This window comes from Aphelocoma coerulescens, unplaced genomic scaffold (genome assembly GCF_041296385.1).
Source record: "Aphelocoma coerulescens isolate FSJ_1873_10779 unplaced genomic scaffold, UR_Acoe_1.0 HiC_scaffold_633, whole genome shotgun sequence".
Classification (NCBI taxonomy): Eukaryota; Metazoa; Chordata; class Aves; order Passeriformes; family Corvidae; genus Aphelocoma; species Aphelocoma coerulescens.
In genome coordinates this window covers 1-10,266 of record NW_027183985.1, presented here as the reverse complement: position 1 = coordinate 10,266, position 10,266 = coordinate 1, and the positions used below count along the sequence as shown (strand labels likewise).

The 10,266-nt window shown below is 47.3% G+C and overlaps 1 long non-coding RNA gene across 1 annotated transcript; it reads left to right on the top strand.

Annotated features, from left to right (window-relative positions):
• The first annotated feature begins 3,210 nt into the window (after positions 1–3,210).
• On the top strand, positions 3,211–7,817 carry LOC138102218 (uncharacterized). Its single transcript, XR_011147367.1, has 3 exons — positions 3,211–3,654; positions 3,746–4,394; positions 7,455–7,817. It is a non-coding gene; the product is annotated as an uncharacterized lncRNA (long non-coding RNA).
• Positions 7,818–10,266: the final 2,449 nt, after the last annotated feature.

Sequence of the window (10,266 nt, the reverse complement as noted above, 5' to 3'; positions counted from 1 at the left end):
TTATGTTCTGCCTCTTTCTGAATATTATTCACCTTTCCTTCAATCTGTTCTAATTGACTTATATCCTTTTCTACTTCCTGTGTAACATTCGGGATGTGAATGCAGCAATGATCATCTCTACCATGCAGATAGCCACATATGCCATGCTCCTTCAACAATATCATATCTAAAGCCATCCGATTTTGAATTGTCATCCTAGACGTAGCTTGTAACTGCAGATTTAAGTCCTTGAATCCCTTCTTGGTCACAGCCGCCAACCTTTCTGTTTGCCCCAACAATTTGTACAACATTTCCCTGCTTCGATATGATGATATTGGTGCAAAGAGAGATTCTAATACCCACCCAAATTTAACTCCTGAAGAAGGTCCATGCCAATCTTCCCCTTCTTCTAACCCTATGTCTCCAATTTCCTGACTTATATCTCGCTTATGTCTCATTTGTATTTCTGAGGCCGTCAATTTTGTCGATTTCCAAAAAGGACATAGAGTTGGAACTCCTAAAGTAATTTGTGTAGTTGGACCATCTACCGGCATATGAGTGGTCCAGTGTCCGTGACCCATTACCCAAACTAAATTTCCTGGAGCTCGGATTGATGTAGTTTTACAGTTTAACTCTCCTTCTGTATTTTTGTCTTTTATCGTGTGGTTATATCCCCTACATTCACAGCCAAATCTCAAAAGTACCTTTACAGGCAGTAGACTCACAGACTCACTTGGGCTGTCACAAGTGAAGACCTTAGTGCAATTCCAATCGGTCATTCCAGGTGCATCTTTTCTCCAACTACCCTGTCCTTGATAGGTCTTTGAGTAAGTTTGATTTTTCCGTCCCTTCCAATAAATACACCATTGAACTGTTCCTATGTAACTATAGGTTTCTAACAAACTAGGTCCCCAGATTGTCTGCCATTGCTCCATGGTAGTTGTGTTTGTAACATTCTGGCATATTATTTCAAAATATTGTTCAGTTGCCGGGACTTGTAGCGTTTGCCTCTCATCGTATTCACACCATCCTACTCCATGGAATCTTCCGATTTTGGTAAATACAGCATTCGGAAGCTTGTAACAATCTGCTCGGTTCCCCGGGGTTTTCCAGTGTTTCCTTATCACATTTGTCCGATTAACCAATTTAGTTCGGATCCTAGTCTCCTGGGTACAACTTAAGGTAACTGTTCAATTAGATGCAGGCATGTCTGGAGCTGGTATAATTCCCCATGGTATAGGATCTCCTGCCACATGGGGCAAAGGCAGACATGCAGTGATTGCTGATACATTTTGTGTTTGCCCAAAATCCCTAATTAACCCCACAATCAGATTCTCTGGTTTGGTTCGGATTTCATCCTCTGGTACCTGCCGAGTCACCCTTGTTCTTTCAACATAAACACTAATCATCCCGGTTGCCCACCAATCATCTTGAGCAACCCAACACCAGTATTGTCCATTATCTTGCTGTTCCAGGACCTCTTTAATTACTAACACTATTTCTTGGGGTTTTCTTCTAATTTGATATTTCCCTTGAGCCACCAAGTTCTGTCCTCCAAACCACCATTCATACTCAGTGTAGCTTTCAGTTGGTATCCTACATCTTAAAACCAAATCCTGCCCTTCCTTTGCGTTATATATTTTCTGTTCAGGCTTGATTCCTCGATCCTGTTGTAATACCACTTCTACCTTCCTGACCCCATAACCTCCCCTATTACCACAAACAAGAACACAAAGGTATTTACCCTCCGATCTACCAATCTCTGAGTTCGTTATATTCAACCATCCTCTGCTTTCATTTCCCTGCGTCCACCAACTTGTCCCTTGTACCTGTGGATTCCACATTTCCTGTGTTGTGTTCCATTTCCACCATTTCATTCCAATCTGTTTCTGACACCCTGTTTCAAATTTATGAGTACATTTTATTCTGAGGGGAGGTCCGTCCCACATATCTACTTTCCCATTTGGGAGAGTCACCTGGACCTTATTTTCCGGTTCTGTTTGGGAGATATTTAAAATGTCAAGATTTACGAATCCATAATCATAACTCCCTTTTATCCAAACTATACAAGCATATTTCCCTGTTCTGGCCTTTGTTACATTGGATATCTGCAGGGTAGTCCTACCTTTTTGCTGCTTCTCATCCCAGACCGTTTCTACTCCTTTATCTTGAATTTGATCTTTGGTGATCCATTTCCATCGTGCCCTGACTCTGTCCCATCCAGCTCCCTGGTCATCGACAAACAAACATGTGAGATTTACATTTGAATTCTCCGGTACCCACACCCTCGATTCAGGTATTGTGATTTTAACAAAGGTTTCAACAATTATTATTTTACTCAAGAGTAACAACAACAGCATTAATTTTTGGCTTTGAACACCATTCTTGTGGGAGATAGGGGTTCCACCGACCATCGGGAGGGGACCTTTTTGACCCGTGTGTAATGGATCCAGCTGTTGATCCCGTCGACCTTGACGGCGGTGTAAGTTGTCATTATCACTTGATGGGGGCCGTCCCATGTTTCCTTCAGAGGCTCCACCGACCAGTTCTTCACATAAACTTGGTCTCCTGGGTGAATATCGTGAGCAGGAGTGTCCAGAGGTAACGGTCGATTCCACTCCAGCGTGGATCTCAGTGCTGCAAGGGTCTTATTTAAAGACAAAACATAATTTACAATCATCTGATCCCCAATTACATGTGGGTCCCCTTGATAGGTTACAGCATGATATGGTTTGCTGTACAAAATTTCATACGGACTTACCCCTATCCTTTCTCATGGTTTAATCCTAATCCTCAGAAGGGCTAGAGGCAATGCTTGGGGCCACTGTATTTTAGCTTCTTGACAAATCTTTTTAATTTGATTTTTCAGAGTTTGATTCATTCGTTCCACCTGACCACTAGATTGAGGTCTCCAGGGGGTGTGTAAGTGCCACTGAATTCCCAGAATAGTAGAAACTTCCTGCACGATTCCTGCAGTAAAATGTGGTCCTCTATCTGATGATATTCCTAAAGGAACCCCAAACCTCGGAATAATTTCCTTGAGAAGGGTTTTCACTACCTCCTTGGCCTGGTTCGTCCTGCAAGGGAAAGCTTCGGGCCATCCTGAAAAGGTGCACACATAAACTAGTAAGTACTTGTATGCCTGAGATTTTGGTAACTCGGAAAAATCTATTTGCCAGTAATCCCCTGGTTGTGGCCCTACACGTATTTTCCCCATTTGGACTTGTCTTCTAACCAACGGGTTATTTTTAATGCAAATCGGGCAGGTGGCATTTATTCTTCTGGCCATTGTTATCATCGAATTAGAGAGTACTATTTTCTTTAGATGTTCTACCAATGCTTCTGCACCACAGTGGAGTTTGTTATGTTCAGTTTTCATGACTACTTTCATTAATTCCACTGGCAGTATAACTTGTCCGACCGGTGTTACATACCATCCTACAACATTCCTTCTTGCTCCAGTGAATTGTGCCAACCGTTCATCCTCCGGAGAGTAGCACGGTTTCTCTTCCAAATAAGGTGCAGCGGGATTTTCTCTTGTCGGTATCAGAGCCATTTGAGTCCAGACCAATCTGGCTGCCTTTTTCGCAGCTTCATCTGCCATCCGATTCCCCTGAAATTCCTTCCCGGAGTCTGCTTGATGACCTCGGACATGCATGATCGCTACTGCTTTAGGTAAGTGTACAGCTTCCAACAACTGAATTATTACTTCCTTATGTTTGATCTGTGAGCCTTGAGAGATCAAAAGTCCTCTTTCTTTCCACAGAGCCCCATGGATGTGAACTACACCAAATGCATACTTTGAATCAGTCCAAATGTTCACTTTCCTGTCTCTACTAAGGACCAATGCCCTTACCAACGCCCATACTTCTGCTTTTTGCGCTGAAGTTTCCGGAGGCAGTGCTTTAGCTTCCACTATTTCCTGGAGTGTCACCACAGCATACCCTGCATACCTGGTTCCATGCTCCATAAAACTGGATCCGTCCGTAAACAGCTCCACATCGGGATCTGCCATCGGGACATCTTTCAGATCTTCACGGCTGGCATACACTTGTTCGATCACCTCCACGCAGTCATGCTCCAGTTCTCCTTCCTCTTGGGTGGACCTAAGGAATTCTGCTGGATTGAGATAGTTGGTTATTTTCAATTCAACATCATCTTGTTCCCGCAACTGAGCCTGGTACTGCATCATTCTGCTGGAGGAGAGCCAATGCCCCCCTTTTTGTTCCAAGACGGCTATGACCATGTGAGGTACATATACGGTGATGTGTTTTCCCAGTGTCAGTTTCCGTGCCTCCTGAATTAGGATTACCGTAGCAGCCACTGCTCGCAAACACCCTGGCCACCCTCTGCTCACCATGTCCAGCTGTTTCGAGAAGTACCCCACGGGCCTCTTCCATGACCCCAATCACTGTGTGAGTACTCCTAAAGCTAATCTCTGCCTTTCATGCACATACAATTGAAAGTCTTTTGTCAGGTCAGGCAGACCCAGAGCGGGGGCCTCTTTGAGTGCTTGCTTCAATTCCTGAAAGGCCTTGTGCTGTGTCTTACCCCACTTGAATTCGGGTTCCTTGATTGTTTCGTACAGTGGTTTGGCCATAAGTCCGAAATTCGGAATCCACAGGCGACACCAGCCAACCATTCCTAGGAAAGATCTTAGTTCCTGATTATTTCGTGGTACAGGGATTGCACAGATGGCTTGAATGCGGTTTACCCCTATTCTCCTGACTCCTTGTGATATTTCACATCCCAGATAAATCACCTTCTGTTGCACCAGCTGCGCTTTTTCCTTGGATACTCGGTATCCTGCCTGACCCAACATGTTTAATAGTTTAATTGTTAACTTTGAGCACAGTCCCCGCTCCTCTGTTCCCAGGAGTATGTCATCCACATATTGTAAAACAACATAAGAAAAAGGAGAATCTTTTACCTTGGTAGTTTTCCATTCCTCTAACTCCTTTGCTAGCTGGTTTCCAAAAATGGTGGGTGAACACTTAAATCCTTGTGGCAACCTGGTCCATGTTAACTGTCGCTTGCGGCGAGTGTCTGGGCTTTCCCATTCAAAGGCGAAAATGTGTCGACTCTCGGGGGCCAGTGGGATGCAGAAGAAGGCGTCTTTTAGATCAATCACTGTGAACCACTGAAAATTCTCAGAAATCGATGTTAACAATGTATATGGATTGGCCACCACCGGGTGTATATCTTTGGCAATTGCATTTACTGCTCTCAGGTCCTGCACCAACCTGTATTTCCCATTTGGTTTCCTTACCGGAAAGACTGGAGTATTAAATTCCGATTCGCATTCTTGTAAAATCCCTAATGCTATAAATTGCGTGATCATTGGGGCAATTCCTTTCCTGGCTTCCAAACTGATAGGGTACTGTCGAACTCTTACCGGGTGTGCCCCTTCCTTTAATTCAATTTTCACAGGAACGGCTACCCTGGATCTGCCCGGGGTCCCTGTTTCCCATACCCACGGGACTACTGCCTGCTCTATTTCCTGGGGTATCTCCTCTGTCTTTGTCTCTTTAATCACAAAAAGTTTTGCCAGATTCCCCTCCGGGATTTCTAGTTTAGCACGCCCTTTCTCAAATATGATTTTTGCATCCAGTGCCGATAATAAATCTCTCCCCAACAAGCATTCCGGGCTGCTTGGCATATATAAAAACTGGTGATCCAATTCTTTGTTTCCAAATTTGATTTCCAGTGGCCGCAAGAATGACCTCTCCACCACCTCCCCCGACACCCCTACTACTTTCACAACTGAATCACTTAACGGTCCTATTTGTTCATTGATTGCAGAGAAAGTGGCTCCTGTATCTACCCTAAATTCCCTGGGCCCCCCGTCAACTTCCAGGACCACTTTTAGATCTTTATCTAGTCAGCTCTGATTTTGATAGCTCCCCATCATAAAGGCTTGAGCGACACCTTGTGGTCCTGGCGCGAAAGGGTTTAACCCATCATTCGCATTCATTCCCTGATTCATGGGATTCCCTCCTGGAAAGTTACTCATCGGTGTCCCCATCCCCAAATTGAGGGGGCACTCATTCTTCCAATGACCTTCGGCGAAGCATCGGGCGCACTGACTGGGCCCCAATTTACCTCTACCCCTACCCATCATCTGGTTCCCTACATTCTGATTCACAAAACCTCCGAAACCACCTCTTCCCATGCCCCCGTTTCCTCTGCCTCGTCCCCTCCCCCAGCCTCTCACATTCATCTGACTTGCCTGTTGTAACACTGCCAACATGCTTGCTTGTTGCTTCTTCACTGCCTCTTTCTCTCTATTATTGTACACTTTCCACACTACTTCAAGCATTTTCTCCAAGTCCCGAGTATCATTCCCTTCTAGCTTTTGTAGCTTCCTCCTAATATCCTCCTGTGACTGTCCCATAAATATCAAGGCCATTTGCAGTTTTCCTGCCTCCGATTCCACGTCTAAGTCTGTATACCTCCGCGCTATTTCTTTCAGCCTCTCCAAGAACGCAGATGGTGACTACCTTATCCTGTCTTACCGCATACAACTTAGACCAATTTAAAGTCTTTGGAATTCCCCTCTGAATTCCTTCCACCAACAGCTCCTGATAAACCTGCAACCTATGATACTCTTCTGCCAAATTAGGGTTCCATTCTGGATCTTCCCTTGGTACTATTTCATTCACATTCCCTATTCCTTGTAGTGCTGGTGCTCGCAACTGAATCATATCCCTTGCCCGATTAGACATAGCTTTAAATACCATCTCCTTTTCCGTAGAATCCATTATCGAGTCTAGCAACACCTGTAGGTCATTCCAGTCCGGATTCTGTGTCTTTATTACCATTTTCACCACCCGAGCCACTTTTTCAGGATTTTCTCTATAAGCTCCTGCAGATTGCTTCCAAATTATTAAATCATTGGGGGAAAACGGAACTTTCACTCTGACCCGATCCCCTGTTGGTCCAACTGCTTCTCGCAATGGGGCCATTAGATGTGCTCGAGAAGCGCTTTTTCCCCTGTCCAGACGCCCTCTGCGAGTACGCTGGGAGAGCGGAGTTCGGGATTGTTCCCTCCCTCTCTCCCTGGGCTCGGGAGTTCGGGATCGTTCCCTCTCTCCTTCCTCGGAGTCAGATTCCTCTTCCGAAGAATCTGAGTCCGGGAGGGGGAGGTTGACTGGGTCGGATGGTGATACCAACAAAGACACATCCTCCTCAGGCTCAGAAAACCGTAGCCTTCGCTCTTTACAACCCGCGCATTCCTCTGGTTCCGTTTCTAACACCATCATTCCACATTTCCTCTGCCAGTCCTTTTTTCCTATTAGCTGATAAAACAAATCCAAATAGGGTATCTCATCCCACTTCTCATTTTCCCGTAAATACCGCATCATGGGGGTTATAATTTCAGAATTAATAGTGCCATTCCACTGCCACTGCATCCCCCCAGTTTCATATTCAGGCCATACCTTATTACAATAATCAATCAATTCTCTTTTCCGCAGCTCCCGTCCCAATTTACCCTCCTTCCAATGACTTAGCAAACACCCGAGGGGAGAATCCTCCGGAATATCCTTATCTGAACTTGACAAAGCCCGAAACACCTGCAACGGCATCATTCCAGAGGTATGCAACCACACAATAACGCACACAACTAATAACACACAGACTAATACCAATACCAATTACCACAATATCCAATTCCCTCCTTGCTTATCTCGTCGCCGCGAGAAGCAAGGGCTGGCTCTGGAAAGCTTTCGCTCTGTCTGACGGCCAGCGCCTAGGCTTTATAATCCCAAACCAATGCCCCAACCCTGCGAGTAGAGACTCGTCTTACCGGGCAGGCTACCACCACCGGTTTAAAAGGAATAAAGCACCTTGTGGGCTTACCTCACGGTTGTCCGTCGGATGCGGGGTCAGGCACGGGCTGATGTCTCCCCAGAAATCACCTGGTGCCGGCACGGAGCAGATCACCCCGCGAACCGCCCCTATGACCCCCGGAGTCCCACCTGGGTCGCCAGAAAACTGTTGCCCACCGACCACAAACACAAACCAACAGAGAGTCAGTTTATGCGGTGCTTTATTCAGGGCCCGGGGACCTGGGGACTGGTGTCCCAAATCAGGCTTGCCAAAGACCTATCGTTTCACTCAGCTCTTTATACAGTTTCAAACATTGGCACACATACAAAACATTAACAATTGATAATCATACCCCAAGCCGTATATCTTCATGGTTGTCTAGTCTTAGATAATGCTCAACGAACTCCCACCACTGAAATCCCCCTTGCATGCCACATATATCGACCCAGAACTATTTACTTTTAGACATGTTCTCCATGCCCAGCTAATTCACTACTCCTAACTTCCCCACCCAGCACATTCCATTCCTGTTTCCCAAGAGAACTATTTCTACACCTGAGGCCTTACAGCCTAGCAGAGCCTTAGCCTTACTACTTCTAAAATCCAATATCTTATCCTTTTTGTAACAGTGGCACTCTGGAAACCAGACCAGAACTGACTGAAAATGAATGTGACAGAAAGAAATAATTTGGAATTGTGATTTCCTATCAAAATACAATTTCCTGCCTTTCTCACAAACCTCCTCCTGCTGTCATTCAGCAGGGCTTTCACCAAGTGCTCTGCTGGGAGTGGATGTTCCAGGCTGCAGACACAAGGAAACCCGGAATGGGCTTCTTCCTGCTCCTGGGGAGTTTGACATCCTCTGCCGAGGAGATGAGGAGGCAGCAGAAGAAAAGGGCAGCTGGGGTTCACCCTTCCACAGGAATAAGAGGGGGAAAGTCTCTCGTCCTCTCTGTCTCTGCTCCCCCAGGGATGTGAAGGCTGATCCCAGACCCCCAAGGGTCACATTCAGGGCTGCCTTCCTGGAATGCTCGTGTGGAATGGAGGGGCAGCGTGGCAGCACCTGGATCTTGGACCACCCAGCTGCCCCCCAAGTTTAGTTTCTCTGTCCCTCTCCTACCTGGGGAGTCCCAGGGCAGTCTCCAAGCCTCTCTTGTCTGGGAATGATTTGGGGCTGGGGATGGTCTCTGTCCCTCTCACCCCACTCAGTGCCTGGTGAGGGTCTCTGTCCTTCTCCCCTTGGGATTTTTGGGAGGTGCTTGTGTGGGTTTGGGGGTGTCTGTGTTGCTCTCACCCCGATGGTGCTTGGGCAGGGTCACCCAAGGAGTGACAAGGACAGAGACTCCCCCGGCATCCCCAGGTATGAGAAGGTTGGAGAGCCCCTGAGCACACTCAGCAGTGTGAGGGACACAGAGCCCTTGGTCCCCAATCCCGCACAAGCATTCCCTGGGGCAAGAGGGATGGAGATGCCCGAGCATCCCCAAGGCTGAAAGGGACAGGGACACTGCCTTGGGAATGCCCTGGAGTGAGAGGGACAGGGACAACCCCACCAAGCCCCTCCCCAGCATCCCCCAGGGAGAGAGGCACAGAGACCCCTTGAGCATCCCCTGGGCACCGGACAAAATAAACTTGGCAGAAATCAAACTTAACTCTACCGAAAATGCTTGGAGGAATGTTTGCTCTTCCCACAAGTCACTTGTGATGAAAACGCAAACAAACCCCAACCATGAATGAACCGACAGCCGAAGCAGTTATGGTGGCAATTCAAAGGTCCAGCAGTCCCCGCACAGCTCCAGCTCAGCTGCTGGCATGTTCCTGTAAAAGAAAAGTGAAAGTTCGGCCCAATACAGATGATTTAAAGGAAGGATAAACTCTGTGTAGCTGTCACAGAGGTGACAGGGATAAAGAGAAAAATGATTCTCACATTTGGCAAACGGCCCCAGCCTGTGAAAGAGAAGAGGGGGGAGAGCAAGGGAGTGACAGAGACAGAGACCTCCCCTGGGGAGGGGCGAGTGTGACAGTGTCCCCTGTGTGTGTGGCCTTCCCGGGGTGGGGGTTTCACACCTGAGCCAGTCTGGGTAAGGGGGGTGGTGTTCACTCCCCCTGGGCAGGGGTTACCCCACACCCCCAAACTCTCCTCCTGCCCCCTTGGTTGGGGGATGGGGGTACAAACCTGGCCTCAGCAAATGGGTCTGGGGGCTGGGGTCTCCCCCAGCCAGGGCTGATTTTCAGGACAGCTCTGGCCTTGGCTTTCTGGTGGATTCATTCTCCTCCCTCAGCCTTGTTTCCTCCTCCCTAGACCTGAGATCCCTGGCTAAGAGTCCCCCTTTCCCTGATCTCAAGGTTCCTTAGCTCAACTTGCAGGCCAAAGTTCCCCTCAGGAGGCACATTCAGGGACAGGGGGTGCTTGGGTGGTGGCAGCTCCTTTATACAGTTCTGCCATAATGGGCAAAAAGC